Raw genomic sequence first — 26,298 nt, forward strand, 5'->3', positions numbered from 1 at the left:
GTATGTCCTTAGAAGTAGTACTTCTCTTTGACACTTCTGTTCAGCTAGACCTCAGGTAGTTCTCAGTCATGGTTGTTCTGTAGTTTAGTTGTAATTTTATTTTTAATTTTATTGGAGAATATTGGGGAACAGTATATTTCTCCGGGGCCCATCAGCTCCAAATCGTTGTCCTTCAATCTAGTTGTGGAGGGCGCAGCTCAGCTCCAAGTCCAATTGCCGTTTTCAACCTTTAGTTGCCAGGGTCACAGCCCACCATCCCATGAGGGAATTGAACCAGTAACCTTGTTGTTGAGAGCTCACGCTCTAACCAACTGAGCCATCAGGCCGCCCCTCCAGAAGCTCAGCGGCAGTTCATTGTCTTCAATCTAGTTGTGGAGGGCACAGCTCACTGGCTCATGTGGGAATCAAACTGGCAACCCTGTTGTTCAGAGCTCGTGTTCCAACCAACTGAGCCATTCGTCCGCCCCTAGTTGTAATTTGTGAGGTTGTCATGGGAGGAGGCAAGCACAGCATTTTCCTGCTTTGCCATCTGGAACAGAAGCCACTGTATTTCTAATTTTTGAAGGAAGAATTTGTGTTGATAGAAATTCAAGTTATAGCTAGACAAGTTACATAATGAGAGGCCATAATCTGTATTCTGACTCCTGCAGTTTTTATCCACCAATACCAATATTTTGATGACATTTTTTATACCTTCAGAATTATGCTTGTGAAATACATATGTTTATTTCTCTGTGTGTTTTGGCATGTATATCTATATATAAAACATACAATGATAATTGTTTTATTTTTAGCTAGATATACCATGTCACAGTATTGCCACACATTAGTATCAGTGTCCTTTTATTTAGTTCTGAAAAAATACATGGTATGTGTGGGAACAGAGTCCCAGATAGCAGTTTCCAGGCTCTCAGCATCACGTGGAAAGTGCTGGGTCGGGTAGTAGATGGCCATCAGCTGTGAATAGTTGGCCATGATCTGTTACTGGTTAGCCATTGGCCACTGATATAACTGCCGTGGCTGAGTTAGCAAGTGCGGATTGCAGTTAGCAAGTGGGGTCGGTTGGCAGAGAAGCAGACCTCAGATTGCGGATTGTGTGGCTCCTGCTTCGTTTGTCTCCAACCCAGCTGCCAGTGAGAATATAGTGGTATGACTCCCCTATCTATGGCTCCGTGGATGTTCCTTTTTGGCCTCGCCATATCCTGTGTTCTTGTGCGGGGAGAGTGAGCTGAGACCCTGCATGACAGTATATATTACCATTAACTGCCTGCTAGGTGAGGACACTAAGAATGAGGTAGGTAGTGTAACTGGTGAATAGTTACATAAGTATTAAGTGATGTAATCAGAACACTATCACTTTAATTCTCTCTACACCACCAGCTCTCCACCACTAACTAGGCATAAACATCTTCTCATTGCCCTGCTGTCCTGTGCTGTGGATGTGTAAAAAATTGAGTAATTATTGATTTGTCTCAAATGTTTTTGTAGTAATCAGTTTGTAAAAATGTGCCATAATTTGTTTACTCAAATCATCCATTATTCTTTGATAGGTATATGTAGTAGTTAGTTTTCCTTTTTTTGCCAAAATTACACATATGCTATACATTTATCTGGGCTAGAGGCCCAGATAAATATATATATATATATATATATATATATATATATATATATATATATATATATATATATATATAATTTTAAGGTCCAGGTAAAAGTGTGTGCATCTCTGCAATCTTAATACATAATTACAAATCACTCTCCAAGTTGTATTATTTCCTACTATATACATAGTATTGTAGAATTTGATGTGACATAATATGAGAAGCATTTTTCATATTGAAAAAGTAGTTATCACATTTTCAAATTAGACTACATAATTCTTTCATTTTGCTTTAGCAACTATTTCAATACTGTCAATTGCAGTTAGCTAAATCTTTGACATTATTTTAATATAGTTTGTTAGGGAGTGACATGTTTGGTGGGCTGATCACAACGGGAAAATAAACCAGAAAATAAAGCAAGAGAAAGCGAAGCACAAAATCCTGTTTAGGGAGAACCACTGAGCAAGGCATTCTGGAAGGCTTTTTTTTTTTTTTTTTTTTTTTTTTTGCGGGGTGGGGTAATGGAAGCTGACTGACCATTCTGGAAGCTTGGGTATGTCCCATCCAGTGTGCATTTTTCTACTGTCAGGTAAAGCATATAAATGTCAATTAGATCATTTAGTTGATAGTGTTCAAATATTCTATACCCTTAGTGATATATCCTTACTGATATATCTTTACTGTATGCTTACTAGTATTTTTGCTCTACTTTTGCTACTAAATATTGAGGGGTATTAGAATTTCCAACTATAAATTTGGATTTGTCTATTTCTTCTTGAGGTTCTATCAGTTTTTTCTAGTTGGCATACATTTTGAAGATCTGTTATTTTTTGCATAAAGGATTAGGATTTTTATAGCCTCTTGATAAATTGACATATAGTATTATGAAATAGCCTTCTTTATCCCTGATACTATTTTCAGTATAAAATTTACCTTGAATGATATTAATATTGCCATTAAAGCTTTCTTTTAATTTTTTATAGAATTGCATATGTTTGTCTATCCTTCTACTTTTGCCCTATTTGTACCTTTATATTTAAAATGCATTTCTGCAGGCATCATATGGTCGGCTCTTACTTTTATATCCAATCTGACAATCTGTCTTTGAGTGTGTGTATTTAGATCCTTGACATTTAAAATTATCATTAGGTTAAATTTAAGTCTATCATTTTTCTTTTTGTCAAATATATTATTTCGTTCTTTATCTGCCTTGTTTGAAATCATATATTATGTAATGCTTCCATTTTGTCTCCTTTATTGGCTTATCTATAATTCTTTTTATTGGTATTGTGATTGAATTACAGTTTATTGTGCACATGTTTAACTTTTCAAAGTTTACCTTCAAGTGATTTTCTTCCACTTCATGTACTGTATACAAGGCTTAAAATAGTATAATTCTATTTTGCCCTTTAAAACCTTTGTGAAAATATTGTAATACATTTTACATTTATAAGAGTAACCCCACTGTACATTATTTTAGTCTAAACAGTAAATCATTTGCTAACGATATTTAAATAATAAGACAATATACCTTATATATTTACTCATGAGTAACAAATCCCTGTATTCTTCATTCGTCAGTGTAGACCCAGATTTTCATCTGGTATTGATTGTGTTCCTTCTGCCTGAAATACAGCAAGTAGTGTCTTTTTAATGAGTGTCTCTCATTGGTTAGTTCCCTCATCCTATATATCCATGAAAAAGGCTTTACTTTGTCTTTGTTTTTGAAAGGTATTTTTACTTTGTACATAATTCTGGATTGACAATTTTTTTCCTTTTAGTATTTTAACATATCACTCCACTCTCATCTGGCTTTCTTGTTTCCATTGAAAAATCTGCTGTCACCCTTACCTCTGTTTCTCTGTTCCAACATGTCCTTTGTTCTCTTGCTATTTTCTTTATCACTTATTTAGAACAACTTGATTTTGATTTGTCTTTCTATCAATTCATGTTTCTTGTGCTCAGCGTTCACTGAGTCTCTGAATCTGTGGATTTACACTGTTTTTGTCAAATTTATACCACTTTTATCATATATTTGTCTGCTTGGAGTTCTCTCACAGCTCATTGATGCTGTTTTTATTTTGGTTGACTCTTTCTCTCTGTCTTTTATTTTGGATGGTTTCTATTGTCCTGCCTTCAAGTTCACTAATATTTTCTTCTGCGAAGACTAATCTACTGTTAATCCAATTCAGTGTGATTTTTAAAAGATAACTCACATTGAAGCTTTACTCTCTAGAAATTTTATGTTGGACTTTTTAAAAGAACCTATGACATCTTTATTTAATTTTTGTATTATATAATGCAGTTATAAAAACTGTTTCAGTGTATGAGTACAGAGATGGCCATAAAACATGTATTAATAAAAGGGCTGCAACATTGAATGTGCAATCCCCACCTTTCCTGTTGGTGCCCATTCTGCCAGTTTTCATGCAGATGATTTTACCAGATGGTGACAATAGAAGATTTCAGGCCAAGTTCATCCATGCACAGGCAATAAACACATGTCATGAATACCACCAGACTAACAGGGATTTTGACAAAATCTGAAGAAATACATAAACTCTAAAACTGGTAAAATATAGTAATTAATAAGGAGATGGAAATATTTATTGAAGAAGATATCATCATAGAGCTAACTGTTAGTGATTAAGATTTTTACTTGGTCTTACTTAGGGGGGCAAACTTCCCAGAAGAAAGAAAAGGCACAGATGAGGAGAGAAGCATCCTGGCACATTAGGAGAACTTAAAATAGTGCTTTGAAAATGGAGAGGCTAGAACGGAGGCTGAGGTGGGAGTCAGGGTTCATGTCTTGTCATGAGAAGGGAACGAAAGAAATCTTCAAGTTAAAATCTTCTACAGATTAAATGAAAGCTGGGATTTATTGGGAAGTAGGCAAGATTATAGATGAAAACAATGAGAGATATATGCATTCTTTTTGTTCAATTTAATATGAAGGAGGTGAGAAGAAAACCCTATCTCCCGGTGGTTTGTGAAGGAGCCGGCTCAGTCAAAGGGCAGAACCCTCCTCCTCCAGGGCTGACCTCCTGGGGGAGCAGCTTCAAATCCCGTTCATATTCACAGAAACGGGGGGATTGCAGGGAGGGTAACACCAGGAGAGGTGCCGCATGCCAGAGATTGAAATAGCCTTATTTGGTTCTGAACACGAATAAAAGGAGAGTCTTCTCCATCACCCGGTGTCCACTGCACGGGAGGGAGCTCACAGCGGATCAACACACAAGAACTTTCCACGTCCTCTGAGTTTCCGGTTCAGCAGGGTTGCAGAAAACTTAGAAAACTACCGTGTGGGCGGAGAGCTGCGCCTGGGAACGCAGACGACGGGAGTCAGACCCGGGATGGGCCACACAGGGCGGCCTCTTGGACGACACGTCTGAGAATGTGCTCAGGTGTGAGAGCGGTGAGCGCGGCAAACTGGGGAGGGGGGCAGGGGGAGGGGAGAGTGTGTCCTGACCGAGGCAAGGGCGTGAGAAGAGGCCGATGCATGGGAAGGAACACGGGGGACAGTAACGCGCGAGGATGCCAGGCGCATGAAGGGCAGACCGTGCTGGGACCGGCAGGTGAGACGGCAAGTCAGGACGTGAGGCAGCGGCGGCGGCCCGCAGAGCAATGCACCTGGTGTGGAGGAAGTTTGAATGTCTGGGTCTTATTCCTTGAAACGTCACCCCCGCCCGTGAGGTGTGCCTGTCGGGAAGACGTCAGAATAAGTGAGGATGGTGCCTGTCCACTAGGGAGGTCCCTGGGCCTTGGCAGGAGGGGTTCTGGGCTGGGAGGGGCAGCGGGGAGGGAGTAGAGAGGGATCCCGGCTCGCGGACCATCGGGACGTTGAGTGGTCCTGCTGGCCTCCCTCTGTGCATCGCTTACACCCCAGCCCCCCACCCATCGGAGTGCAGACTCCTGTCCCTCATTTTGCAGGTGAAGGTGGGATGCAGACCTTGATCCGAAAATTCAGAGCGGCCGGCGGCTCACAGCGCCACCTGGCGTCCACAAGCGGGAGGCCAGGAGCAGCCTTAACAGAAAACTGAGGGTTAAATCGATCCGCAGCTGTGCACAGAAGGAACCCATTTCAGAATGATTTGATTATGTTAAAGAAAGTTGGACAATACTTAATGGGATCAAATAGTTCATGCAATATATTATATCGTAGTACTTCCAGCATTTAATATATAATTTGGCAGAGAACTTTCTTCTTGAATTTAAAATTTTAAAGTTTACAGTGAAAATGGATTTGTTGGGTGTTTTTTAGAAAAGCAAAAGAAATTGTAAAATTAACACCCATATCGAGCCACCCAGATTCAGAATTATCAACATATTGCTATAGTAAACTCACCTATATACACATGTGTGAATAGACGATTTTGGAGTAAATAAGGTATCATGACATCCCCGCCTGCATTTTCCCAAAATACGGATATTCTTCTATAACCACAATACGTAGACCACTTCTAACAAAAGGGAGGGGGATAGTTCCCTAACGGCATGACCCCTGTTCCATATATCTCTAACTCCCCCACGCCGCCGGTCCTTGAAGTTGAATTTCTTTTTCCCAGCAAGGGTGCTATAGAGGATCACATTCAAGTCTCCAAAATCCCCATAGAACTTAGGCAAGCCCCCCAACACCATTCCCTGCTTTCATTTTTTAGTACATTCCCAGTGGATTTTATTCGATGGCGTGCCTCCTCTTTCACTTTCCGTGCTCTCTGGAGCCTCCAGGACTTTTCCATTCATCGCACCAGCAAAAGCCAGCGCTGGTGGGAGCCTGGCAACGGAGTCCCTGGGGGCCTCCTGCGCAAGCGCAGACGACCTACTGAGCTCAATCCTACTGAGCTCAATCCGTTCCTCGGACTTTGCCCACCAAGGGCGGGGCCTCCCAGGCACCGCTGAGCACAGGGCCCGGCTGAGGGTCTCCCTGCGGGGTCTGCTGCACAGACGAGGTCAGCTGCTCTGCTCTTCCTCTGGGGTCAGTTGGAGAATTTGTATAAAGAACGCGTTTGTGCAGAAGTCGTACTGCTTGCTGTACACTACTGCTTCAGGCCTTGCCTTGTAATATTTGTTCTCGCTTTCTGTTTTGGCATGCAAATGTCTTTAACATCTGAGTGTAAATGCTCATATTTTAAATCACATAAATATTATCTACAACCAGATTCATAGATTTGCATTGTGCATATGTTTCATTCCTGTTTTTAAAAATACCTTTGTAACCATTTTTCAAAGAATCTTTTCAATTATTGTAATCTTTTCAAGCATCTTTACTAGTAGAATGGGATTTTTTTAAAAACAAAAGGCAGATGTTGCAGTTTTCCCGTTTTAGTGTTTTCCAGAAATTGTATTGATCCACATTTCTAGTATTTAGCCAATTCAGTGACGTCCATTGTTTCCCGCTGAATGCTGACACCTCTCTGACATAGTTCGCTTGTGCAGAGGCTGCTGAGTGGCCTGGAGACTGAAGATGGGATTCCTCAATCTGTGTTGAAAAGGGATTTCCTCACAGGAAACCGAGAGACACAAAAGCAAGATGGGGTAGAAAGAATTCAAAGAAGCATCCTTACAGGGTGCATCTCTGAGAGACTCGATAGCACATATCTGCTATGCAAGTAGTGAAATCCTTTATTTAATTGTCTAACAACTATTCTGGAAGGCCTATTTGTTCTAGGTTTATGAGATGTGAACAGCCAACAGAACAAAAGCATTGTTGCTTTATGGATATTTTCCCTTCAAAGGGTATGTCTGCTCTAGGGGTCGACACTCCATATACAGAATCTAAAGGTCAGATCTCAGTCCAAAAATTACCCATCATCTGCACTCTATTAGAACATTCACCTTCATTTTACTTCCTGTGAAAAGCAATCCCATGCTCCATGCAAACTACATATAATATGGCATTTATGTAGCAAGATGATTGGCAAATTTAAAGGTAACGAGAGTTTTTTAATTTTTGATTTTTTTAAACAAATAGAGGTGATGAGCCTTACTGGTGTCTCTTTCTCTTGAGATAATTTTGTTTCGCTCTTATAAATAGAAAACTCAACTTGAACTATTTCATAATGCTGCAAGTTTATCAGCCACACATAACAAGAAATGATCAAAAAGGCAGGTTAGGGTCCCTAGGAGTGGTTCAGCCTACATGCACACATTGTTCCCTTCGTCTCTAATGGGTAGCCCTTCATCGTTGGACTGTTGGAAGATGGCAGTGGCATGCCAAGGTCCCTGTCTTTTTTCAGTCAGGAAGATGAAAGGGTTGAGGGCCAATCCAAGTGACTTTTCCTTGTGTCTTTGCCTTTTTCTTCTGTGCCTATCCTAGTTTTGTGACGCCTGCCTCAGTGCAGTCATGATGTACTTGGGAGCCCAGTGTGCACGCGTGCTGGCCGATCGCCCTCTCCTCTTAGCACTACACTTGGGGGACTGTTTGATGAGATAGACCTTGAGTGAACCAACAAGCTGTGTCTGTCACACTCCCCTCTCCTGCATCTGGGCTAGGTTCTGGCAACAACAGGGAGATAGTTAAGAAAGCAGGGACATATCCCAAGTGCTGTTTCCAGGTCTGCATGATCCTAAAATGTGGGCCGTGGTAAAAAGCTGGTCACAGAAACCTGGGAAATTGACTGTGAGGCTTTCCTGTTTCTACCACTTACTAGATTGAAGGCTGCTCGTCATTTACCAAATACCTGATTTTGTTAGACGCTCAATGGCAATAACAATGACCATCTCATTAAAAATCGTGGGAATTAAATATGTAGCTAGTACGTACTTATGCTCAATCAACATTTTTATTGTTATTTTCTGAGCAGAAGTGTCTCTTAAGTTGGTGAGCCTCAGTGCAGAAAGAAAAAAAGCCACAAAGAACAACGATGCCCCTTCTTTACCCATCTCCACACTGGCTAAAGCTTACTGCTTGATTCTGGATGTAGAGTCAGGACAATGGTCTGGACAGATGGGCACCCACATGGAAAACTGATGGCCAACGTGTGGTTTGTGGGGCCGCTCCAGGAGACAGAATCTGTGATGTGACCCAGTTCCCACACCCCACAACCCAGCAGTGAGAATATGCACAGGAACTTCCTAGAACCAAGCCTCACTGTACAGATACTGGTATATTTTAGCCGTAGTGTGAATAGCCAAATGGGTTATCACCTCTATACTTCAAAATATTGTATCAGGACTCTTGTTACTGTTTTACAGATTAGAAATCTGAGCCTCAGCCAAGTTACGAAATTTGCCTAAAGCCACGCAGAAAATGGCAGGACTGGAAAACCAGCCCAGGCAGCCAGACTCCACGAATCTTATTCCTCAATATGAAAACCCACTGCCAACAGCACGTAAGTAGCAAACAAATCTGGAATTTTTAGTGTTTTGTCTGCCTCCCTCCACTCTAAGGCTTGATTTCATTCTTCTGTCCTCCAGCATCACATTCTTTGAACACCACATTGAAAAACTGCCCTGGCATGTCACATTTGGCCTGGTGACAATACAAGTCTCATAATCTCTACAAGGGAGGTGACCTCAAGCTGTGGCCTGCATAGCAAGTGGCAGCCTCCAAAATCAAAAACCTGTTATGTAGTGTTTACTGAAATGCCCACAGTTTACAAGTAAAACATGAGATCCAAGTATCCCCTCCTCGTCACCCAAAATATACAGTTTAGTGGTATTGTCAGAGGTAAACAAAGCTGGGCAGCACTTGAAGTGGTCAGGACAGAATTTTAATCGGTAATATATTATTGCAATGGCATAGAGGATCCCGGGTTAAATGGACTCAACTTCTATTTGTACAGAGGTGATTGGGCATTTTAAAGAGAGGATGAGGGAAAAGGCATGGAAATGAGAGGCTCAGAGGAGTGAAAAAAATGACAAAAGCTGGTCAGTATAAATTAATTAGGGCCACCTTGTCTGCTAGCTGACAATTATTGAAGTTAAATTTCCATCTTCTTAACAAAGGCGCTGTCCTTCTTAATTTCATTTCCAAGGAAAATTTTGGGTCCTGGAGAAAATCTTGGGTCAACCCCTGAGTTGAAAGAGATACATATACATCTGCAAGGGACAGAGGAAGGACTCAAAAGTGTAATCCCATTTTAGTAAATGTTCTAAGAAAAGGGGATCTATGATCTGGTGTTGGTGAGAAAAAACAGTAAATTCTTTTGGCAGCCTCGAGTCAACTTCAGGATTGAGCTGTTAGAAATGATGATAGTATTTGTTTAAATCTTTTAATTTATAAGGAGAAGGGAAGAATTATTTGAGAGTCTAGTTTTTCATGGGCCCAGATGGAGGCCTAGTTCAGAACCTGATAGCCAGGTTTTCAGAGGAACTTGGTCATAGTTTGGTCAAGGAGATGGTCTGTCAGGATCAAAGACATCACATACTAAAATTCACATGGAACCTCAAAAGGCCCTAAGCTGTCTTGTCAAAGCCATCTTGAAAAGGGACAAAGATGAAGGTCCTACACTTCCTGGTTTTAGAACTAATTACAAAGCTACAGTAAATGAAACAGTGTGGTATCAGCATACAGCCAGACATACGGCCCAATGAAATAGACTAGAGAGCTCAGGAATAAACCCTTGCATATGTGGTCAGATGATTTATGACAAAGGTGCCAAGACCATTCAATGAGAAAAAGGCAGTCTTTTCAACAAATGGTGTGAAAAAACTGGATATCCACATGTCAAGTATAAAGCATAAAGTTCGGTCCTTAAACCTTATACTAAAACAACTCAAAATGAATCAAAGACCTAAATATAAGGTCTAAAACTATAAAACTTCTTGAATAAAACATAGAGGAAAGCTTAATGACGATGGAGGGGGCTGGGAGAATTGAGGAGTTATTTAATGGGCACAGAGTGTCATTTTCACAAGATGAAAAGAATTTTAGAGATTGGTTGCACAAAAGTGTGATTGTACTTACTATTACTGAACTGTATGCTAAAAAGTAGTTACGATGGTCGAGTTTATATTGTGTGTAATTTACCACAATTGCAAACTTTTAAAATTTAATTTTAAAAAGGTAATATTTCCATATGTATCTTCTTACATGTGAATAAATTAATTTAGTCTCTCCAAAATAACATGAATAGCAGTTCAGCATTGCCATAGTTCACTCAAATTTTTAATCAAATAGATAGGAAGAATTAAAAGCAATCATCTAATTGTCATAGAAGAAAAGCACGGCTTGATATTTTAGATGTTTTATTTACTTATAGGTTGACTATTTGTCCTTGTCACTGTTCTTTCTGGGTTGCTACCTTCCACTGATCTCCCAGAGGACCAGCGCTGTGATGTGTTTAGAGATCAAAAGATCAATTCACAGCTCATCGCAGTTGTTTTTCTCCCACAAACCTGTGTCATCCGTGTAATGACTTTTTATATTATTCTCATCTATTTGCTAACCATTGGCTCTTTTAAAATGAAGAATATTAAATCTGAGCAGAACCACTGAGCAAGATGTACAATTAAAAAGTTATAATGGGGAAGAGAGAAGCAGAACCTAAGCTCAGTGTATTTTATCACTCCAAGGGACAGTTATCTAAGATCAACTTGAATGGTCAGGAGGTCAGTTGCTAGGGCTGCCATAACAAAATACAACAGATTGAGTGACTTAAAAAATTTTTTTCTCACAGTTCTGGAGGCTGGAAGTCGAAGATCAAGGTGTAGGCAGGTTTGGTTACTTCTGAGCCCTTTCCTTTGATTTGCAGATGGCCACCTTCTCACCGTGGTCTTTCCTCTCTGTGTTATTACCCTTGATGTCTCTTTGCATGTTCAAATTTTCTCTTCTTATAAGGACACGAGTCAGATTGAGGCCCACCCTAATGGCCTTCTTTTAAGTTAATCACCCCTTTAAATGCTCTCTCTCCAAAAGCATTCACAGTCTGAGGTATGGGGTGTTAGGGCTTCAACATATGAATTTTGGGAAGACACATTGCACACATAACAAGCACCAGCACAGATTTAAAGGCTACAGAAATAATGGAATGACTACCCAGAGGTAAAGATGTTCAAGGGGAACAAGGCAAGAAGAATGATCTGTTCATAAAACTGAGGACACATTGGGGCAAGAGATAAATCTGAATGCATAGGCAGCACTCTTACCACTTTATACAGGAGGTGTGAATTGAAATTTTCTACTATGAAAAAGGGATATTCACATTTTTAACATGGGGGAGGCACTACTAAGTCAAAGAAAGAAAGACCAAAAATAAGGAAATTGATGCAGTAGCCCATTTATGTTTAAGTTCAGTTTATTAAGGTGAAATTCATCCTTTTCCAGTAGACAATTCAATGTATTTCAACAAATGCATCCAGTAATGCAACCACCACCATGATTAAGACACAGACCATTGCTCATCACCCGAAATTTCTGTTGTGACCTTTTGCAATTTATCCCTAAGCATATCATATTTTAGAGACTATTGTAAAATACATTTTTTAACTTCTATATCCAGTTACTCATTATTGGGATATACCGTGTTTCCCTGAAAATAAGACCTAGCCGGACAATCAGCTCTAATGAGTCTTTTGGAGCAAAAATTAATATAAGACCCGGTCTTATTTTACTATAATTAAGACTGGGTATAATATAATATAATATAATATAATATAATATAATATAATACCGGGTCTTATATTAATTTTTGCTCCAAAAGACTCATTAGAGCTGATTGTCTGGCTAGGTCTTATTTTCAGGGAAATACAATATGAAGACAACTGAGTATGACCCATTCATTTTTGAAAACTAAGAAAATGTTTAGTACAACCACAGGGCATCATGTATTTTGCTATATGTGAGGGTTGGACAGATAGGCAAAAAGATAGTTTCTCCTTGAAATGTAAGTCAAGTGGCAATTTGAATCCAGCGTGGAAATCAGACTAGATGTGTGGTAGCAAGGAATGTGTATTATTCTGTTGCAACCCACAAGATGCCCTGCCACGCAACCTGAATGTAAACGGTCTTTGAAGGTGTCCTGGAGAAAGCACTTTATGATTGAATACAGAAAGAACAAGCAGCAGAAAGCCATGAAAATTAGGAGTTAGGGAAGACAAAAGAAGGACTTGCATTCAGGTAGACCAGTGAATGTACAGAAGTCAAAAGATTTGAGATATCACATGAAAAGTAGACATTTCAGTAACCTGAAGAAAACTGGAAATAGGTGACTGGGCTAGTTTTTGTAGGATTTTATTCCATGTTAATGTGTTTGGATTTTATAGATTTTCATGTTTCATCAGGGTCTGCTTGCTACGAACACAGCTGGTATAATTGTAAAATGAGAATGTTAGAGTCTTGTAAATTTCAAGTAAAAACATATGGGGTTTAGAGTCAGACTCTGCATGGGCAAAGGGAAGAGTGTGCGATGGACAAAAGAAGAGACAGATGAAGGATCAGGAGAATGGCCACGGAAAAATTTAATGTTTTCAGGACACAACCTTCTCCTGCTCCAGTCGGACCATGAACACTCTTCCTGGAAGGAGGAAATTCAGCTCCAAACACAGGTTACTTTCATGCCTTAAATTCACCTTCTTAAATTTCAGAAGTACAGGCTATACAGTGTTTTGGGGAATCCGGGACCTCTGAACTCACAGCGCCATCTAGCATCAACAAAAACCGTAGGCCAATGACAAATTAAAAAGTTCAAAAAAAAAAAAGTTGGGATCCAGGAGCCAGAAGTGCCTGTGTTCATCTGAACAGGATTTTAAAAATATTTATTTCAAAAGTGAAACATAATGCATAATCGCTGCGGGTGTGTGTGTGTGTGTGTGTCATTCTCATTCTCAATAACGATACAAAGAAGCCTGGCCCGTATCCACTTTGCAGCTTCCTACATGTCACTTAAGGGTTAAAGATTGGTGTGAATCCTGATGGACTGATTTATTTCATTTACAAACAGGGTGTGCCAGAGTGTGTTCCATGGACACATATACATTCATGTTTGCTCGTAAATCTAGCTCAGTTGACTGCGGTCACATCCAGTTGTGTGTGTGTGTGTGTGTCCAAATACACCGTATTCCTCTCCAATCGCACTAGAGTTCATGAGTGTGATCTCTTTAAAACGTTCTGAGTCTGATAGACCGGCGCCTGCTGTCGGCTCTGCGGCTGAGCCCCGCCCCCGACGCCCCGCAGGTCCGACCCAGGCCGCACCGACAGGGACAGTGCTCTGAGCGCGCGGCTCAGACCTGCAGCCCGCGGGAACCCGGCCATTGCAGGCGCAGCCCGCTGGCTCGCGGGGCGCTGTGGGAAGGTCACGTGGTCTGCGGGCCCGCCCCCAGCGCTCTCAGCCGTGGATCCTGTTCCAGTGGCCCGGAGGGGGCGGGGCGGGAGGAGGTGCGTCGCCCTTTCCGCTCCGGCTTTCCGTTTCCGCCAGCTTCTCCCTGTCCGTCCGCTTTAAGGCTCCCGCTGGGGATTTCCTCTCGGTCGTTTGCTTAGCAAAGACTTTTTAACGAGTACATGAGTATTCGCCTCATTAAAAAAATAAGAAAATCATCCGTAGACTTTGTGTAATTGTTTTAGTACTGACACTTTAACTTTGTATTAACCTCGGTTTTTTGTTTTTCAGAAAAATATGTACTGTGGTGTTTCTACAACCCTCTCTTCCTTCCCCTTTTTATAGTTATATAAACATTGCCTAAACCCGTAGTTTTATCCTCTACCTTTTAAAATATTGATCCTTTTCACTTGGTTTACTGCATTCATCTGAAAAGTTTCAGTATTTTTTAATAATACTCAACTTGAGTGTCTATAGGAAACAAATCATTTTGATGTTGTCTTTAAGATTCTCTTTTGATTCTCTCGTGTTTTTCTTTTACAACAAAATGTCTTTAATATGAGAGGACTTTAGGGGTTTCAAAGTCAAACTTATCCCCTAAATCTCCATATTCACATTATATAATACTTTTTTTTTTAATTGTGGAAGGTTTAAAAAAGTGTTACAACTTTTAAAACAGCTATTGGACCTTGTTGTTCCATGTATCCTGATGTACCTTAGTCCTTTACCCTAGCTCTCACTTTAAAACTGATCATACAGTCTCCAAATTATTTTTCTAATTTGTACTGCCTCTGGGTCACCTATGTTTTTCTTCCAGTTCTGGATTTTTTTAAAGCTTGCAGGGTCTTATGGTCTGAGACAATTATTCACCTCTGCAGTTACAGCATGGAAGCAGCCATGGGCTATATAAAAATGAATGGGCATGGCTGTATTTCAGCAAAGCTTGATTTACAAATGTATGATTTAACCCAGGAAAGTAATTTCTGACCCTGCGCCTTAATCAGCTCATTGCTCATGGTAAACAACATTGTAGCTTATAGAACCTCAAAAGTCATGTGTTTTATTTTGGTTGTTCATTATTTTGATTTGCCTCCATTTTGTGCTTTGATGAAATGTTTAAGCAATATTAGAGAAGGTAAGGGAAAGGGAGTGAATCCCAACATAAACACACTATGGTCTGCTATGCTTTATTAGTTGTTTCTATTGTCCTTTGATCTTGTATACTTTTTTTTTTTACCCTCCTATTGTTGTTGTTTTTGATAGGAATATATGCTGATGTTAATGTTAAAGAAAAAAAGTCAATGACACCTGTTAAAGATGGTAAGGCAGACTTTATTCAGGACCATTGTAATAGGTATAGGGACCACTGTAATGGGATTTTACAGTGAGAGAGAGAGAGGTTAGTTTTAAAAACCAAATACAGCACGGGCAAGTGAGAATTTATAGCCATGGATGAGGGGGTGGGGATCAGCAGATAGAACGTTACTAAGTGGAAATGTGTAAGAGGGGCTCTGGCTAAATCGACCTAACAAGATTCTTGCTGAAGACATCTCAGCAAGATGAAGCTGGACGTCTCAGACATAAACGGGGGAAGGTGGAGGATGAGGAAGCTCGTTAGATATTGAAGATGATCAGCTATCCAGGGTGGGGTATTCTGGTTAAAGTGGCTTAGCAGGTTTCTTGCTAAAGCTAGATTTTATAAGGACGTGCACAGATGGGACTAGAGAAAGATTCAGGAGCCTGACTAAAGTTTGGTCAAGCAAAGAATTTTTGTCAGTAAAAAATAAAGAAAGAAGGAAAATGGAAAATTTTTTTAAAATGACATTTTATTTTATATTTTTCACTATCAAGGGAATTCCACCCTGATTTCCAGAAAATGAGCATTTCAGTGCACTACCACAGTAAGACTTTAGTGTCCTTTTTTTTACACGTGTTTATAAAATACACTAATGTATATCACTACATTTGTTTCTTTGTATGTGTTTAAATATATTTTACATAATAAATAATGATAGTATTAATTTAAGATGGTACTTATTTAGAGGTTATTTTGGGCCAGGCATTATTCTGAAATTAAAATTCAGAAGATACATGTGGAATTTGTTCTGTGAATTTAACCACTGTATCGATGAGAAAAATAGGTAAAATGTGTTTACAGTTTTAAAGCGTCAATGCAGAGACATTATTCACCCTGGTGCTGGGATAAACACCATCACACATTTCTGTGGATTTATGGTCTGAGGGATGCAGTCTGCCCAAACCCATTTTTGTGCATAAAATTTGATTGGAAAAGCCATGCACAATCATTTCATTGTCTATGGCTGCAGTGGTGAAGAACAGTAGTTTTGAGAGAGACAACATGACCCATAAAGCTAAAAATATTTACTATCTGGCATTTCCACCAGTGGGATTTCAGTGTGGAGCCTGGGGAGTTGTCTTTGGTATGCTAATTAGGATGAGATCCACACTAGGGCAGTAAGAGTGGGGCAGGTCCTGTGCATTCATAAACTACTTCAAGGAATCCCAACGTCAGCTCCCCACCTCTACAACCTCCCAGGACTTTCTGCTTTCCATCAGTTCCACCTTTCAGTTCTCTGGCCATGGTTTTGACCATGTCTGGTGTGAAATGGTCAGAGGAGAGAAAGAAAAAATTAAAATGATGGGGGTTGGTTGGTCCCACTGCCTTAGTACTGCAACTCCCCCCAATGGAGAAGAAAGTTCTCCTACTCTTAGTTTTCTTCTCGTGAGCTCCCTTAGCTGCCACTGTCACCATGACAACAGGGTTGCTTCCAGATTTGGGAAGGAGAGTTTGGGGGGGAAATAGGGAAGAAGAGGGACATTCAGTACTCTCTGAGTGTAGAGGTTCTGTTTTTTCATCCTCAGACTGGAACCAGAGGGCTTCTCCCCGCCGTGCTCACCTCTGGGTCCCTGGATATGTTAAATTCAGGCTAGGAGACACACAAGGGAAAGAAAAGAAAACTCACCACAAATTAAGCAGTAGTACTTTGCAAACCAGCATTTTTCCTCAGTCCCGTTACTATTCCTTTCAGAATCTTCAAACTTTTTTAGCTCCATCGGTTCAATGGGACAGGCTTATCCCATCTTATCTGGAAAAGGAACCATGAAGACAGTGTGTTCCACCTTTTTAATTTTGGCCAAAAATATATTCAATTCATGTTCACAAATTCATATTTATACTCATAAAACAACATGTGAAACCCAAGTTCTTCATTTTAGTATTTATGATTTTCAATTCTGTTTTAATCTATTTGTATTCTTTTTTTTAACTTTTATTTATTTTAAGTGTGTTTTTCTAGGACTCATTAGCTCCAAGTCAAGTAGTTGTTTCAATCTAGTTGTGGAGTGTGCAGCTCACAGTGGCCCATGTGAGGATCGAACCAGCAAACTTGTTAAGAGCACCACGCTCTAACCAACTGAGCCATCCAGCTTCCCCTTTATTTGTATTCTTAGTAAATTTTCAAATCCTCATCAATTATAATGATGTTGAATATCACTCCTTTTGTTATTTGAATAAGAATGCCACTTTTAATATGAAATACAGATTTTAGTAAATGTTTCCTATTATGGTATTTCTATAATTTTCCACTGTAGTACACCTAGTGGGTATCAAGATGGGCAGAGAACTTTGCTGAGTCTCATGTTATGTTTTAAATTTCCACAAATTTTACATGACATGGGTTTATTTAATATAATTTTGTCAGTTGTGGTTTGATCCAGCAAACTTTTGAAATAAACATAATGGAAGAATTTGTACCAACTGCAAAACAGACCCTTTGGGCTTCAAAGTAAGTTATCATGGAGCTAAGTTTAAAATTCAGAATTTCCTAAATATACATGAGGTGTGATCAAAAGATACGGTGAATGCTTAAATTAATTAAGAAAATTATTATGGGGCGTCCGGATGGCTCAGTTGGTTAGTGTGCAAACTCTCAACAACAAGGTTGCCGGTTCAATTCCTACGTGGGATGGTGGGCTGCACCCCCTGCAACTAAGATTGAAAACGGCGAATGGACTTGGAGCTGAGCTGCGCCCTCCACAACTAGATTGAAGGACAACGACTTGATTTGGAGCTGATAGACCCAGGAGAAGCACACTGTTCCCCAATACACGCCCCCAAAAAAACTATTATAGTAAAAGACACATTGTCATTAATCCCCCTCAAAATACTCCCCCTCAATTTGAACACCCTTATCCCAATGTTCTTGCCACTTTCTGAAGCAGTTCTGGAAGTCCTCTTTCATGAGCGTCTTTACTTCATCCTCCATCATGACAACGCTCCGTGTCACACATTGCTTCTGGCATATGGCAATTTCTGTCAAATAAAAACATTACAGTGTGACCTCATTCACCTTATTCACAGGATCTGGCACTGTGCGACTTCTAGCTCTTCCCCAAAGCCAAAATGATCATGAAAAGTAAACGTTTTGAATCAATTCAGGACATCGTGGCAGCCACGACAGCACAACTAAAGACAGTCACGAAAGAGAACTTCCAGAATTGCTTCAGAAAGTGGCAAGAATGATGAGATAGTGTGTTCGAAGCAGAGGCGGGGGCTGGGAGGTGTATTTTGAAGTGAATTAATAGCAATATGTCTTTTTCTGTAATAATTATTTTTTAAGTTTAAACATTCACCATATTTTTTTTATCATACCTCATATTTGTGCCAGAATGGGCTATGTCCACACTATCCAGTCAATCGGCAAAGAATTACATCTTCTCATTGCTCCTTCTGATGTAAGTTCTTTCCCCTTTATTCCTCCCTGAAACTGACAATGACAGTTACGTGTTCTGCTCCATGTGCCTTTGCAGTTGTCCCTACTCCAGGATCCCAGTACTGCGCTCCTTGTCCGAGCTAATAGTCTCCTTATGAAGATATGCCTCAAGCCTCTGCATCGGGATCCTATAGATCTGGCTGCTAATGTGATTATGATTACTCAGTAGATTTCAAAATTTTAATTTTTATTTTCTCCTAATTCCCAAGACCACTCGGAATGTAATGTATGTTTTCTTTCATGTTTTGGAAAGTTACCATATTTTGCCATGTATAATGTGCACTTTCTTGGCCAAATTTGTGAAGGAAAAATAAGGATGCACATTATGCATGGGTAGTACTAATTCTGTATCTATATAAATGTTTTTAATTCTTTTATTTATGCTTATGAGGTAAAAGTGTAAAAATAAATAAATAAATAAATAAATGCTAAAAGTCCTTATGATGCAAAACACAAGTACCTATATAAACAAAGAAAAATTTGAATTAAAAAATTAAAATGCAAGATTTTTTTTTCCTGCAAGTTTGGGCCAAAATCATGGGTGCACATTATACATGGCAAAATATGGTAGTTGAATTCCTGTTTTTGTAAAGTTATAGAGAGCATGTAAAAAACAGAAGAAACATGCAGAATATAACCAGAATAATAGGAATCATATTTAGAAATGTTTTTTAATTCACTTACGTATTACATAAAAATTGAATAACTTCCTTATAGATATATAAGTGTATCTTTGGCTTCATTGATTTTCATTTCATGAATGTAGAAATCTCAAGGGTAGACAGTGAAAATCTGCATATATCCCAGATGTCTTCCCATTTCGCCTTTCAGTGGTGACCATATCAAAATCTTTTTGTTTCATTTCTAAACATGTACTCTGCTGATAAATACTTATGTAAATTATTGTTCTGAGGGTGTATCTATGAGTGTGTGTGTTTATGTGAATACACATCTGACCATAATCATAATGGTAGGAACAATGATTATGCATAGAACTCGAATGGCATGGAACGTGTCAGAACTCTACTTATGGGGATTTTTCTATCGCAGAAATTTTATATGATGTCCTATCATTTCACCCATTAAACAGCGAGGACATTGAGTATATACTTGTTAGAATAACTGATGTAAGTTCATAACAGTCTTGCTAGATATTGTCAGAACCCTGAAACTTATCTCTCTAAATGTAGACACTACCCTCTTCATCAAGTTAATGGATAACTCCTTAAATCTGTTCATTTTTCTCAGCCCCATGCGTATGATGGATCTACTGTGGATATTTGTGGAGTTCACAGAGCTGCTCTCCCGTCTCACTCTCTCTTGCTCATGCACTGACCCGGAAGCAGACATACGGAGGGCAGAGTGCCAAAAAAAGGTACACTTTTTAAGAGATGTTATCTGTGTACTACTTTTCAAAGTTGAATTGAAGCATAGTAGCAATGTGTAGTATGACGTTCGCTCAAAAGATGGCATTAATCAAATGAATGCTAGCATCATTCACTGTATTATAATTTTAATATAGTTTTTTCATTTCTTAAAACGTGTATACATTTTTTGCATACACCCTCTGTATGTTCAGAACACAGCTCCATGTACCTGAGGAGCTATGGGGGAGGGAAGGGCTTTAGGCCTGTTGTTTGTTGTGTGCTTAAGAGTTTTTCCTGGTGTACTACATGCACCCCAAACATGGTATAAAGATCAGGACGTGGACACAAGGTCTTCACACCCACAGCCCCGAGCCCTTGCCCACAGGGATGAACTGGATTTCCTAGCATTTACCTGGTATATAACGTTCCTGTGGAGTCTGAATATTGCACTACTTTGTGGTCAAGTCATACTTTGTCATTGTTTTAGCCTCGTGTTCAACCAAACAAAACCCCATAGACCTCTGCACTTCACAGATCTCTGAGCCCTAAAATGTTTCATCACCAATGCAGATAGTCAGCAGGAGAAAGGCATTTGGAGAAACAGAGTGTTTAATTTCTTATTCATTTTAAATCTGATAACCATAGTCCCATAAAAGCTCTAAAAATTAACCAAAATTATGGAGCAAACTACAGGCTCCATATATGAGTTGTTGATTTTTCCCTGACCTGGTAGTTTTCTATCTAGTGTGAATAGTGGGCTAAGAAAAGAATAAGCTACACCCAGAGAGGACACTGTACTATTTTGCTCATCATAAAACTAGTTGTTGCTAAACATTTAATTCTGCATGTTCATATAGGCAAAGGAATTGGGATTTCATTAAAATTCCTTGACCGCCTGTCACGTCCAGCACGACAAGAGTTGTGGGAAGCAAGGAGGGTGGCACAAGGTTAAAAAAGACAGCAGACGAGAGTAGAGTGCAAATGGGGCCAAGGGACTCAAGTCTCAAGGACTGAGCCCCAAATTGGGCCAACACATGGCTTTTATTAGTTAGGTGTGGAAGTAAAAGAAGGAAAGCTTGTCAATCTCAAGATCTGTGAATCCCATGCATTACAATGGAAACTGATTCAAGCCAATCACCCTTGCCTGCAGGATAAGTACCCAGGATAAGTTCCAGGATAAGTACTTCCCCAAGGACAAAACCTTTATGCATATGAATAGTTGGAGAGCACATCACTGAGTCACTTGCCCTGCAGGTTGTGGCAAGGAATGCAGCCACAGAGGCAGAGGCTCTCCTTAGCCTGGGGAAGGTGGGGGGCTGTGCCCACCTCTGTCAACCCCGCAAGTTCCCCAGATGGTCCCCACATGGCTGTGTCTGGCTTGGGTTGCCCTCCCTGTGGGGAGTTGTACGCGTCTTTGACTAGCCAGTCATCTTTCTGGGGCCAAACAGGGAGACATAAGGTGTAAGCACAAAGGTGAAGCAAAGTCCCTGAAAGGAGTCTCACAGACTCTCCTTTCTTTAGGGGCAGGTGTGAGGAGACAGATGGGTGCAGCTGTGTGGCAAAAACCACCCACGAGGCACATATACTTCGGTAAGAAGGTATCACATACATTGATGAATTACAGAAATCATGTCATATTCACAGATTTGTAAGTAGAATGAGCAAAGAGATGGGGATAAATCAGTAGGCAGGAATCATATCACTTTTATCTCTATACCGCAGGATGCCACTCGAGAATTGCAATCTACTAAAAGACTGAATAATATTTTGTATACTTGTGAGGCTAATTTCAATAAGGAAAAGGATGCAGCATTTCATTCAGTTCTATAAAGTGAAATAATGAGCCACCCACATGGTATCTGTTCTGCTGGGTGTGGAAGACACACAGGTGTCGTAGTAGAAACATTTCCTGCTGCCTCGGATATAGCAATAAAGTGGGAATCCTGACAGACAGAGAAATGATTTTCATTGACATAAAAAGGATGTATTAAAGGAACAGTAAAGTACATTGTTATGGACTGAATGTGTGTCCCCAGTCACAAGTCAAAGCCCCACCCTCCCAGAGTGATGGTACTTGGATTGGAGGTGGGACCTTTGGGAGGTGCTGAGGTTTAGATGAGGTCATAAGGGTGGGGCCCCATGATGGGATTAGTGTCCTTAGAAGAAGAGTGTGTGTGTGTACACATATGCTCCTTGACTTACGATGCGGTTATGTCCCAATAAAACCACGTATCTTCAAGTGCCCCCAATGAGGAAAGGCCACAGGAACACACAGTAAGAAGGAAGCTGTCTACAAGACAGGATGAGGGTTCTGACCAAGCAGTGAATCAGCTGGCACCTTGATCTTGGACTTACCAGCCTCCAACACCATGAGAAAAAGTCTGTTGTTTAAGCCACCCAGTCTGTGTATGCTGTTACACTATCGCACACCTACTAAGACACATGTCTAGTAGAGTGAGGCAGAAATACTGAAAAGTCAGAGTGCAGCAGCATGAGCCTCAGCATGAAAACATCAGAAGCTCTGTGGAAATACTAACTATAATCTAAAGTACAGCTAGGTTTTGAAATCATTGTGTGCCACATACGTGAGTTCTGAGTTTATTAACATATTTATCAACTTTATGGGGGTATCGATCTTAAGAATGCTGTGGCTATAATTGTCAAGCCTGAGGTCTGAAAATGTGCAGAAACAAACCTGCTCTTCAAAGACAGAGTCTGGGCAAGCAAAGGAGGGTCAGGAGCAAAGCCAAGACGACCTTCCACCAGTGGTCTGGTTTTCAGTGGACACCCTTCTCCTTAGCCACGTAAGCAGCCCTGGGAAGCACTGAGTTAGACCAGGAATGTACCTGCACATTCATACTCTAGCTGGCTCTTCTTATTCTTATTTGTGTCTGCAGTTGTTGGTGTTGTGGTAATTGAATTTGAATTTTTATGTTCTTCTATGGAATGAATGTTCCAATATTACATACAGAAGTTTGTTTCTTCCAGGACCATCATTTCTTTTTCTTTTGCCAAAAACAGTCTTTTTTAAAAAATTCAGTCACATTAGATTGAGATTTTAATTAGAAATTATTTTAAAGGTATAAATGTCTAATCACTATGCTGTACACCTGAGACTAACATAATATTGAATGCAACTATAATTGAAAAATTAAAAGAAGTTATTTTGAAGATACACATATTACATAAAATTTGACTAAAAGTAAAGAAAAATTACCACTTAAAGTTTATGTGGTTGCTTACTTGTAATATTTTAGCAAGCATGTGTTTTTTAATAATTTAAAAATGTCCAACTTTATTGACATATAAATGACATATGACATTATGTCAGTTTAAGGTGTACACTGTGTTAATTTAATACACTTGCATATTTCAAAAGATAGCACCTTAGTGTCACCTAATACTTCAATCGTGTCACATAATTGCCATTTCTTTTTGGACTGAGGACATTTAAGACCTACTTGCTTAGCAACTTTCAAGTATATAATACAGTGTCGTTAGCTATAATCACCATGCTGTACATTAGATCCCAGGACTTAAGCATCTTATAACGAGAAGTTTCTACCCTTTGACCAACATCTCGCCATTTCCCCCAACCCCCAGCTCCTCTGACTACTAGTCCACTCTGTTTCTTTGAGTTTAGCTTTTTCAAATTCCGTATATAAGTGAGATCATGTAGTGTTTGTCTTTCTCTGTCTGACTTATTTCACTTAGTGTAATGCCATTAAGTTGTATCCATGTTGTCACAAGTGGCAGGATTTCCTTCTTTCTCATGGCTGAATAATACTCTTTCTCTATCCATACACACACACACACACACACACACACACACGTATAATGATATATATGTATACATATGTATATATATGTATATACAGATGGTACAAAAAGTGTATACACATTTTAAGAAAGGAAAAAACTGTATTAAAATTGTAATTTTCAATATATGCCAATAGCAAAAGATGAATACAAGTCACGTGTATATGTTTTTTGGCAGCCCTGGTATATATGTGTGTATATATATCATATTATCTTTATCCATTCATCCATTGACAGATATATACTGTACAATTGCAACAATATTAATGCCTGCTAGTATTTTTAAAGAATGCTGCATATCCAAGGTACTGATTACCAATGTCTGTCATTGTTTAATCATGCATTGTATAATATGCTAAGTATACAGACAGGTAAGGAGGAATTGGTTATAAAATCACTGAAAGAAGAGGTACTGAGCTCCTGACACCAACCCAATACTTCCTCTGCAGAGACCACATTCCTCACCATTGTGCTGGGTACACAGCCCATGAGTTTCTGTAGCCCCTGATCATTCGTTCTGCACAGGTTTTAGGTTCTTTTAAATATTGCTTTCCTAAATTTCCCATGTATTTCGTTGTACCTATGGGCCACCGTGATTTTCCAGTTTACTGTTTTTTTAATTGATATTTCAATATTTAGTTTTTGTTTGTTTTGTTATTGTTCTTTGCTGAAAGAAACAGTGTTGGAATAAACATCCCTAAACATATAACTGAACCCGTGTATGCATTTTGTTAGAGAGATTCATAGGGTCACGAGCTGTTCCTTTACAGTTTTGCTAGATTCTGCCCAATTGTTTTTTAAATCTTCTCAACGTCATAAGATGGCACCATTATCCCTGACTCACTTTTCTAGAGAGACTCAGAATCAGTTTCATATTCATAAAACATCACCTCAGGTATAATTTTTTAATAATTTAACCGTGTTGCTTTCGTTAGCTATCTCACTACGGTCTGTTTCTCTTACCTGAATGTCTCTCACTTCTCTGCAGCATTGGGTCAGCCCCCACCTGAACCACCAGAGGAGAGAGCAGAGGCTGAAGAGAGAAGACAATGGTGGGGAAAGACTTTGATGCTACTTCTGGTGGATTCTTGCTTTTAAACAGCTGTCCAGGTGTTGCATGGGCATGTTGTAAGTAGCAAGGTATGAAACAATAATACCTCACTGCAGCTGCATACAGAAGCAGTGAGTTTATTATTTCTATGCCTGACACAATCGCAGGTCGAGCAGGTCAGAACCCTCAGGAAGCTTAAGTACGTCCTCAGGGACCCAGCATCCATCTGATGTCCATTTCTAACCATCCTCATTGGGTAGTTTCTCTCCTCTTCCTCCAATTCTGGAGGGTGCCTTGAGGAAGGAAATCGGGACTCCATCAAATGCCTGTAGGAGTGACAGTCATGTGAGCACTTGTCATTCCTGCCAATGAAATTGCTTCTGCACAGAGGTTTACTATTTTCTTCAGTAGAGACCCACTTGATGTTTAAACTAAGCCACAACACGCAGCCGCTGTGGCCTGACAGTTTATGTAAATGGCTTTGAACAAGGTTGGACGCCTCAAATCAGCTTAATGAATATTAGCAGTGATTTTAGTTATACCTCATACACATTTACTGTTTTCAATCTCAAAAAATCCCAATGCTGCCTTCACTTCCACGTGTTACAGATAAACAAACTAAGACTAAATGGGGCCACATCCCTTGTTTGGCTCCCTGCCCTATGTGACAGGACTGAGATACAAAGTGACATAAGCAGAGACCATCAAATTTACTATTAAGCATTAACTTTTAAGCATTGTCATCCCAAAACACCTGTCACGGTGCCTGGCCCTTTAAAAGTCCGTTCTCTGTGTTACCTTCTCCTGTGTTCCCTGTATGGCCTTGCCATCTTACAGCAGTGCCTTCTGTGGGCACAATTGAGGTCCTGCACTCACTCTGACTTTAGCTCTGGCCCTGGGTGTCCGCCAACACATTATAACAGATTCTGTCTGGCTGGTGTTAAACCATAGGCAAGAATGTCCTTTAGTGGATTCAAAAACTGGAGGAGAATGTCCCATATTATGCTCCATTTAAGAAAAATACGAGACCTGGGCATTTCAAGGCCACACACTCAAGATGTTGGTAGCAAACATAGTCTTGCCGCCCATGACCTTGACTGGAGAAAAGGAGTTCTTATTAAGAGTCCATGTCGCAGTCCATCGGGAGGAAGAATGTACTAGTGGGTGAAAAGCGTGCACAGAACTCTGGGTGCATCCTCAGTTAAGCTGGAAGAGGGCAAACACAAGCAATTATGGAAACTCCCGCAGATCTGCTGAGCGTCCTGGGTGGGGCCGGGGGTGTGGAGGCTGTGCCTGCAGCTTGGTTCCTGATCTCACTGTGACGTGCAGTGGCATAAAAGCATCCCTTGTAAGCTTGTGACCAAATTGGTTTGGGGGGGGGGGGTTTCAAAATGAATTCTGATTTTTATT

At 39.9% G+C, this 26,298-nt stretch overlaps 1 long non-coding RNA gene across 1 annotated transcript; it reads left to right on the plus strand.

Moving 5' to 3' along the window:
* Nucleotides 1–6,137: 6,137 nt before the first annotated feature.
* LOC117018762 (uncharacterized) lies at nt 6,138–24,967 on the plus strand. The gene is made up of 4 exons (XR_004422316.1): nt 6,138–6,576; nt 8,796–8,932; nt 19,900–20,026; nt 24,826–24,967. It is a non-coding gene; the product is annotated as an uncharacterized LOC117018762 (long non-coding RNA).
* Nucleotides 24,968–26,298: the final 1,331 nt, after the last annotated feature.

The sequence above is a fragment of the Rhinolophus ferrumequinum genome, chromosome 28 (assembly GCF_004115265.2).
Source record: "Rhinolophus ferrumequinum isolate MPI-CBG mRhiFer1 chromosome 28, mRhiFer1_v1.p, whole genome shotgun sequence".
Taxonomy (NCBI): domain Eukaryota; kingdom Metazoa; phylum Chordata; class Mammalia; order Chiroptera; family Rhinolophidae; genus Rhinolophus; species Rhinolophus ferrumequinum.